Genomic DNA, 9,926 nt, shown 5'->3' with positions numbered 1-9,926 from the left:
CTTCCTTCAATAGGCGAAGGCCAACCACCCTTTTACAGTTTCACTCCTTTTGACGGGCTTAGGAGACAACCCTTACAGAATTTTCTCTCCTCTCTTTACAACTCAGAACTTGGAAGAACAGAGGGAGAAGAACTTTTGGCCTTTACAACAATTTTGAGCTCTAAGAATCACAGAAAAGGATCAAGATTTCGGTGTTAGTTCTTGCCCTTTCAGTGCTGAATGGGTGGGGTATTTATAGGCCCCAACCCAGTTCAAATTTGGAGCTCAAAACTGTCAATTCCCGGAATTCCGGGATCAGGCGGTTGCACCTCCTGACTGGAGCGGTTGCACCGCTTGGCAGAGCTCGAAGACTGAGCCTCTGGGCAGTGCCACCTCCTGTCAGGGGCGGTTGCACCTCCTACCAGAGCTCGAAGACCGAGCTCAGGCGGTTGCACCTCCTGACTAAGGCGGTTGCACCGCTTGGCAGAGCTCGAAGACTGAGCTCAAGCGGTGCCACCTCCTATCAGGGGAGGTTTCACCGCCCAGTCTTGCTCGGAGACTGAGCCCAGGCGGTGCCACCTCCTGGCTGGGGCGGTTGCACTGCCCAGTCTCACTCGGAGACTTAGCCTAGGCGGTGCTACCTCCTGGCCTGGGCGGTTGCACCTCCCACAGCAATCAGGGTCCGAATGGGTTGATCCATTCGGCCCAATTTGGGTTTTTTAGGGGCCCAATTGCCCCAAGATTAAGTTAATGGGATCACCTCCCATTTCCAACTTAATCATTGTGCTAACTACGATATTTTCTAAGACGTTTACTACAACTTGCTCCGGTGCGTCAATCGCTTCTTCCGACGAGCTTCCCGCGAACTTCCGTCGATCATCCGATGAACCCTCGGTGATGCTCCTGCGGACTTCCGGCAAACTCCTGGACTTGCGACGATCCACTTGGCGAGTTTCGACGAGCTTCTTTGGCAAGTTTATGGACTTCTCGGATTTGTTCCCGCAGAACCTCCGACGACTGTCCGAACTTCCGTCGAACTCTCGAACTCCCAACGTGATCATTGTCTTGACTCCGGCGCAACTCCTACTGCATGTCTTACTTTCATCGTAGTTAATCCTACACATGTAAACAAAACTTTGATCGAGACAATTAATCCTAAGCAATTAACCAAGTTGTCCAGCATGTCATTGGTCCCTCGACGCTTCGTCCGATTCTTCGGCGCATCGTCCTTTCCTGCGGCCTATTGCCCAATCAGCCAGTTGGCTCCACAACTCCGATATCCTTGGCACAATACCCACTCTTCTTGGCCCGATGCCCGAGTCCACGGCCCGAAGCCTTCTGTCGATACGTCGATCGATCCACCGGCCCGACGTCCAATCTTCTTACATGTTCCTCCGGCACAACATGATTTTCCTGCTTTAATTGTCTCATCCTGACCGAGGCATCCTGCGTCACTCAAAACGCAGATTAAATCATAAACATATATTGAGTAGTTTCATCATCAAAATACGAGATTCAACAATCTCCCCCTTTTTAATGATGACAACCACTTGATGACGGAGTTAAACTTAACTCCCGGAGTTTAAACAAACTCCCCCTATCAATATGCCATATTGATAAAACCTTGAATTCAAACTGAATTCAAGTCATTGCAATATTCATCATGAATACTTACAACACGTCATCATGAACTTATGCATAAACTTATGCATAACATCATACTTCTCCCTCTTTGTCATCAACAAAAAGGAGAAGTACCACAATCAAGCGTTTGTGATATTGGTTCAACTCATTGCATGAAAAACATAATATCATGTTTTATCATCATGCAAGTTTGCTATTATCAAACATGTAAAATTACGATGTAAGCTTTTGATATCATAACGCAAACATTTCAAGTGTTTATCAATTGTAGCATTTCATCACATGGTAAGATATCAACGCGTAAAATTACGATACAAGTTCTTGATATCTTAACGCATGATGCAAACATGGCATAATGCAAGTTTGGCAATCATAGCATCAATTCATATATTTCTCCCCCTTTGTCATCAACAAAACGGAGAACGATATAAGCAAATTTTAAGCATAAGTGCTTATAATTATTCATGTCATAACTAGGTTCATGTCATTTTCCAACAGTGAGTGATAGGATATCAATTATACAAACATCTCAAGGAAAACATGACATGGAGATAGCTTTGAAAACTTCTTCCTTTTTTATCTGTTATTATCTTTTTGCATGAAGGAGGAAGACTATTCGTGATACATGCTATTTGTGAGTTTACTTCGAGTGAAGTTAGAATCGATGAGAGATTAAATCATGCTTCATTTTTACAAGGATCAAAATATGTATGTGAAATAAATCCTTGCAAGTAAAAACACTTTCATCCATATTCATCAAATTCATTTCTCAAAAAATATTTTTCACATGATATGTGTATGAGAGATGTATTTGCTAGTTGATTACATATGTCAAAAATCAATGATATGAACTAAACTTGATATGACATATGCTTGTTAAGTTCGGAAGGGAGTAAACTTGATATGTTCGGATCAAGAGAATTCGAGAATGAAATTTGACTCTTTCTTGCATTCGGACAAGGTTTTGCTATAGATATTCAATTACAATCATGAAGGTAAAGCATGCTTGTTATCATGGAAGTTTTGTATTCAAGCACATAATTTCCAATATGTAATTGTGTAAAATCAGTATGCCAATCAAGTGATTTGATCATTCAATCAAGAAAGTTCAAAAAATAATTTTAACACGTTCAATCATTAGGACGTATTTTTGCCATAGTTTTTCAAATACAATTATGAAGATAAGGCATGCTCATCATCATGGTAGTACGATGGCAAGTTTACAATTTTAAGACACGCAAGCTAGTAATTTTGAGATGTTCAAGAAAGCAACTCTTGATTCTTGAAATATAAGTTTTGCTATATGTGCAAGTTAACTTTTTGCTTCTGCAAGATATCATTCCTTGGTGATGTTCAATATAGCAAGTTCTACATCATGCAAGCTAGTGAATCTTATAACATTTTAGAACATGCATAATCACCAAAGCATCATAAATTTTAATGATGTGCAAAATTACAAATTTTGCGTGTTTGCATTTGTGCATCTTGAGATTTGTAAGATAGCACTTCTTGGTGATATTCAAGATAGCAATTCCTTTTCTTTTGACAAGTGTAATTATTTTCTTTCTCCTTTTTTTTTTGAATTATATGAGCTAGCAAATTGGCTTTCAAGCATGTTTTGCTCCCCCTTTGTCATTGTCAAAAAGAAGGGAAAACCATTTACGTTAATTTCTAAATTATGACAAAGGTAAATAGCATTGATGAAAATTCAAGTCTTGAATGTCAAAACAATTATTTTATCATGAATATTTCATCATTGCATGCATCATTATCATCATATATATTTTTAAAACATATAAACTCATTATTATATGATTCCAAATCATCATTCCTATTATTTCAATCATTGTTTCAATCATCTTTATAACTTATCATGCACAATATGTCAAACCATCTAACATGATACAAACATTTATTTTCAATTCATTCAATTTGACAAATCATGATCATGATTTTGATAAAACTCATTTCAAATTTAAATCATCAAAATCATTTTTATGGCTCATAAAATTTATAACATAAATAGATTCATGATTTCATTGATAATATATTTTTCCCCCTTTTTTAAGTGTTTCATCTTAAGTGATCGATTTCATGTAAGCATGCCTTTTCATTTGTGTCAAATGAAAACATGCATCAACGTTTAGGATCGTAAAATGAATTTCATCATAAAACCATCAAGACCAATAAGTCACAAAAAATCATCATGTATAACTTTAAAATCTCATGCATAAAATCATAAATCATGGTATCCAAATATTTAGTGTTTTTATTACATCATTATGCATCATTGAGTATACAATCGTCAAGCATGACACTTACACTATTTCATATAACCATGCCTATTTTATTTATGTCAAACATGCATCAGTTTTTAAAGCCACTGTTATTATCATGAAAATCGATAATCCATAATTATCAAGAATCATCATACATAATTTCAAAAATATATACTCATTAATCATAACTTCAAATTAAACATGATTTAATATACTCAAAATCGAGAAATAACAATGGACATCACCATGATACACATTATTACTTCTTAACCATGATTTCATATTTTCAATCAAAATCATTTTGTTTGTTTATCATAAAATATGCAATATTATCATTTTCGAAATTACTAGCATGATCATAATTTTTTTTTAAAAAAACATTAAATTTTCAGGAAAATTAATTCTATACTAAAAAAGAAAATACATTATGAAGAGCATCATGTAATTTCGAAATAAATTAAGGGGGTTTTAATTACCTCATCGTTGAATGTCGTTAAGGCGTAGTTTGCCACCTCGCCTTTCTTGATTTTCTCCTCGTCTTCGGAGGAGCTCGATTCATCCCACTTTATGTTCTTCTTCTTTGGCCTCTTCCTTCGTTCAAGTTTATTGTTTATTTTAGATTTTTGTTTAATAAACTTATTAAGATTTAGTGTTCGAAGTTCAAGTTCATCATTGTCCTCATCACTTGAGTCATCGCTCAAGTGGTATTCATTTGTCCAGAGTTCCAAATCCTTCCTGTTCTTTGGAAGGTGATTTTGTTCATCATGTTCATCATGTGCATTGTGCACCATTTCATATGTCATCAATGAACCAATTAGTTCTTCAAGTGGTAAGTTGTTTAGGTTTTTAGCTTCTTGTATTGCAATTACTTTTGAATCCCACTTCTTAGAAAGAGAACGCAAAATCTTGTTTACGAGTTCAAAATCCGAAAAACATTTTCCAAGAGCTCTTAAACTATTGACGACATACGTGAAACGAGTGTACATGTCGTCTATAGTCTCGCTTGGTTGCATTCGAAAAAGCTCAAAATCATGCAATAAAATGTTAACTTTCGAGTCTTTGACTCTACTAGTTCCCTCGTGCGTGATTTCAAGTGTTCGCCAAATGTCAAAAGCCGTTTCGCACGTAGAAATCCGATTGAACTCATTTTTGTCCAAAGCGCAAAATAAGGCATTCATAGCCTTTGCGTTTAAAGAAAAATACTTCTTCTCCAAATCCGACCATTCGTTCATCGGTTTAGAGGGAAGTTGAAAACCATTTTCAATGATATTCCATAAATCCAAATTCATAGAAATCAAGAAAACTCTCATTCGAGTTTTCCAATAAGTATAGTCCAATCCGTTAAACAACGGTGGACGAAAAACCGATAAGCCCTCTTGAAAGCCATGAAGAGCCATTACTCTCGGGTGTAAATCCGAAATGAGAAAAACCGGGCTCTGATACCAATTGTTAGGATCAAGAGCACTAAGAGGGGGGGGTGAATTAGTGCAGCGGAAAACTTTCTGTGATTAAAACGAAACTGCGTTCGAATGATAAAAACAATTTCTGTGTGAAAGCCGATTCTAAGATTACTTTAACTTAAGATCAAGCAAGATGATGTTAAAGTCAATCTATGAAGGCAGTTTGCAGTTATGATGTAAACCAGAATATAAGCGCAAACTGAAATACGACGTTCGTACGAAGAAACTGATTTACATCTAAATGCTGATTCGTGAATCATTTGATTAGGCGAGATGCAGTTTAAGCAAGGGTATAAAGGCAGTTTGCAGTTATGGTAGAAATCAAAACGTAAACGCAATCTGAAATATGATGATCGTACGAAAAAGCAGATTTACGTCTAAACGCTGATTTGGAAAGTGCAAGGCTTGAAACCCGATCGTATATGCGCAGAAAGCAGTAAGCTTCAGAGGAGGTTTGCAGTAAAGATAATATGCTCAAAGTAAATGCAAACCGAGATTTAGAGTGGTTCGGTCAATCTTGACCTACTCCACTTTTGGCTTCCTCCACCGACGAGGTCACTGACGTCAACTAGAGGCCTTCCTTCAATAGGCGAAGGCCAACCACCCTTTTACAGTTTCACTCCTTTTGACGGGCTTAGGAGACAACCCTTACAGAATTTTCTCTCCTCTCTTTACAACTCAGAACTTGGAAGAACAGAGGGAGAAGAACTTTTGTCCTTTACATCAATTTTGAGCTCTAAGAATCACAGAAAAGGATCAAGATTTCGGTGTTAGTTCTTGCCCTTTCAGTGCTGAATAGGTGGGGTATTTATAGGCCCCAACCCAGTTCAAATTTGGAGCTCAAAACTGTCAATTCCCGGAATTCCGGGATCAGGCGGTTGCACCTCCTGACTGGAGCGGTTGCACCGCTTGGCAGAGCTCGAAGACTGAGCCTCTGGGCGGTGCCACCTCCTGTCAGGGGTGGTTGCACCTCCTGCCAGAGCTCGAAGACCGAGCTCAGGCGGTTGCACCTCCTGACTGAGGCGGTTGCACCTCCCACAGTAATCAGGGTCCGAATAGGTTGATCCATTCGGCCCAATTTGGGTTTTTTAGGGGCCCAATTGCCCCAAGATTAAGTTAATGGGATCACCTCTCATTTCCAACTTAATCATTGTGCTAACTACGATATTTTCTAAGACGTTTACTGCAACTTGCTCCGGCGCATCAATCGCTTCTTCCGGCGAGCTTCCCGCGAACTTCCGTCGATCATTCGATGAACCCTTGGTGATGCTCCTGCGGACTTCCGGCAAACTCCTGGACTTGCGACGATCCACTTGGCGAGTTCCGACGAGCTTCTTTGGCAAGCTTATGGACTTCTCGGATTTGTTCCCGCAGAACCTCCGACGACTGTCCAAACTTCCGTCGAACTCTCGAACTCCCAACGTGATCATTGTCTTGACTCCGGCGCAACTCCTACTGCATGTCTTACTTTCATCGTAGTTAATCCTACACATGTAAACAAAACTTCGATCGAGACAATTAATCCTAAGCAATTAACCAAGTTGTCCGGCATGTCATTGGTCCCTCGACGCTTCGTCCGATTCTTCGGCGCATCGTCCTTTCCTGCGGCCTATTGCCCAATCGGCCAGTTGGCTCCGCAACTCCGATATCCTTGGCACAATACCCGCTCTTCTTGGCCCGATGCCCGAGTCCACAGTCCGAAGCCTTCTGTCGATACGTCGACCGATCCACCGGCCCGACGTCCAATCTTCTGACATGTTCCTCCAGCACAACATGATTTTCCTGCTTTAATTGTCTCATCCTGATCGAGGCATCCTGCATCACTCAAAACGCAGATTAAATCATAAACATATATCAAGTAGTTTCATCATCAAAATACGAGATTCAATAGAAATATGAAAGCCTACGTGGACAACATATTATATAGAGTATGGCAATCGATTTATATCTAGTTGGCCTAGTTGAAACTTTTGCATATCTTAAAAAATTTAAGATACAACTAAATCTGACTAAGTATATATTTAGCATCAATTTGAAAATGTTTCTCAAGTTCATTATTTTTCAAAGAGGAATTAATGTGATCCCGAGAAGATAAAAATCATTCGAAGAGATGAAGATGCTCATGTTGGTGAATGAAATATAGAGGTCTATATTGCATACCATAAGATCGAGTTATTTCCCATCTAAAATCAAAGACAAGTGCTTCTCTTATCAAGTAGCCCTTGACCCCCTTTGTTGTCAACTTGCTCCTTGTTTGAGAGGTTTGGGGTACTTAGAAACTAATCTACGCCTTATATTGAACGAGGTGTAGTTGAAATATCCAATTGTTGAAAAAGTTACCTTATGTCTTAATCATGGTAGCTCTGAAGCATAGGTCATATTTTGAAGCATACACTATCCATAGCCACTTTGGTAAATCCTCTCATAACCCAATGCCTTAGGCAAACTACTTAAGTGGCCAATCGAGCTTGGGGGTTTTGACATTTAGCTTCGAGAATGATGATTAAGGTTTAGGCACTAACATATTTTATCTCGAAACTTACCATATCAAAATCCCAAGGATCCTTTCCTAAGTCGAAAAGGGACTCTCTTTATGGATGAATCGGTCGATCGGCAAAATTGTCTCTTTAGCTTAAGCTTGTCGTCTATTCAACAAGCTCATCCTTAACCTAAGAAATTTACAAGAAATCAAGGCTTTCATCGATGGCAACGATGGAGCATGATATCAAATTCACAAGAGCATTAGCCTTTCGTTCTCCTTTCAAGATACTTATAATATTTTTAACCTCACAAAATAAGTGTTTATCATATTTATTTCCATTAAGTACCTCATCATAGTGATGTCTTGGGCCTCAAAGTCACATCTCATTTGGTTTATGATGAGTTGGTAGTATTATACATCCAATCATGGTACCACATTATCAATGATCATCTTTAATAAAGATCCATCAGTCAACTATATCTAAGATGTCTTCTCCCAAGCGAGACACAAAGTATTATTAACTAAGATTATTAAACAACTATGTTGGGAGCATATTGGCAACCAAATTCTAGAAGGTTCTTCACCAAAGGTTAATATTGGCTAACTCCTAAGAAGGATGAAATGACTTATATACAACTATGTGACCAATGCTAAAGATTTGCTTGAATTAAACAATAATTAACAATTCCTTCAACCTATTGATTGTGTTCGATTCTTTACAGAATGAGGAATAGACTTTCTTAATACACTTTCACTAACTTTGAGTCAGTATAGGTTTTTAATCATTATAGTCCATTATTTCATTAAGTGGGTGGAGGCAAAGTTGTTAGCCTCCATCATAGAGAAAGAAGTTAAGAACTTCATCTCTGAATGAACATAATCACTTAAGATCCCAAGAATAATCAAATAATCATCACAAATAATGAAATATAGTTCAACAATTGACCTAGAACACATCCACTTTGGATGCATAGGGATGACACTTTAATGCACTTGGTATATCTCCAATTTCAAGAAGTTTTATCTCTAACTATAACTTAATTCATAATATGTTTCGTGTCGAGAAAAGCATGTTAGCACATGTTTCTCACTATCAAAACAAAAATACATATCTCATTTAAATTAAAAAATATATTTTGAGTCAGAAATGTCTTAAAGCAAAGACTTTGGATTGTCGTTGAGCTCTTTCTTTATCTTTATCTTTACTTAGGCATCCTTAAGATGCTCGATCCAAAGATCCATCTACATTTAAAAGTTTGGGTACTTTGCCAAAATCAAAGTTATAGATAGATTGTATCTATGCTTGTAGGATACCAACCTCATTCCGAGCAGCCCCTTCTTAAGACTGACTGACTCCTTATAGGTGAAGATGGCATCCTTATTTCTTTTTGAGTGAAATGCCTCTTTGGCTTATAGACACTTCGCTAGCTCATGACTTGGGCTTCCAAAGCTTGAGTATAGCCTTGGTCCTCCATTTACTTGGTTATGACTTTTGTTGCTTTGAGTATGTCATGTTGCTTGGCGTAGTCACACCTCATCTACTTTGTGCTTTTCTATGTCTTAACAAGGGCTATATTTGGTTGAGTTATATTGACTATGTCGATGATCACCTTTTAAGCCATAAGATTAATCATACTTGATTTAAAACTGACTTGTACCAAAAGAGCTAATACTGCTCAAAATATCGTGAACTTATGATATTGTGCAGAACTTGAGCAGCTTCCACTTTCCCCTATTCGAAAAATGATATTATGAAGGGTTATAGACATAGTCCCTCTAATGCCTAAATTAGATTCTGATGTAGATAGAGTAGAGAGAGTGTATTTCACCTTGAAGTACATGCTTGTGATCTTCTTTTATAGTTGATCCTTCCTTAGTCACATTAGTTAAGAAAATATTCCTCATAATGAATAATATTTTTTTAATTTTATTATTGTGACTTATCCATTCGATTGGCTCTTTATTGATTTCAATGTGTGGCAGTCGAGCTCTAGATGAAGGAAAATATTCTCTATATCTATGGAAAACCTCCTTGCGATTGGCATAGGCCTTCAATTCAATCACCAATTCATGAAGTGAGTC

The sequence above is a fragment of the Musa acuminata genome, chromosome BXJ1-11 (assembly GCF_036884655.1).
Source record: "Musa acuminata AAA Group cultivar baxijiao chromosome BXJ1-11, Cavendish_Baxijiao_AAA, whole genome shotgun sequence".
Taxonomy (NCBI): domain Eukaryota; kingdom Viridiplantae; phylum Streptophyta; class Magnoliopsida; order Zingiberales; family Musaceae; genus Musa; species Musa acuminata.
Note: the sequence above shows the minus strand (reverse complement) of the source record.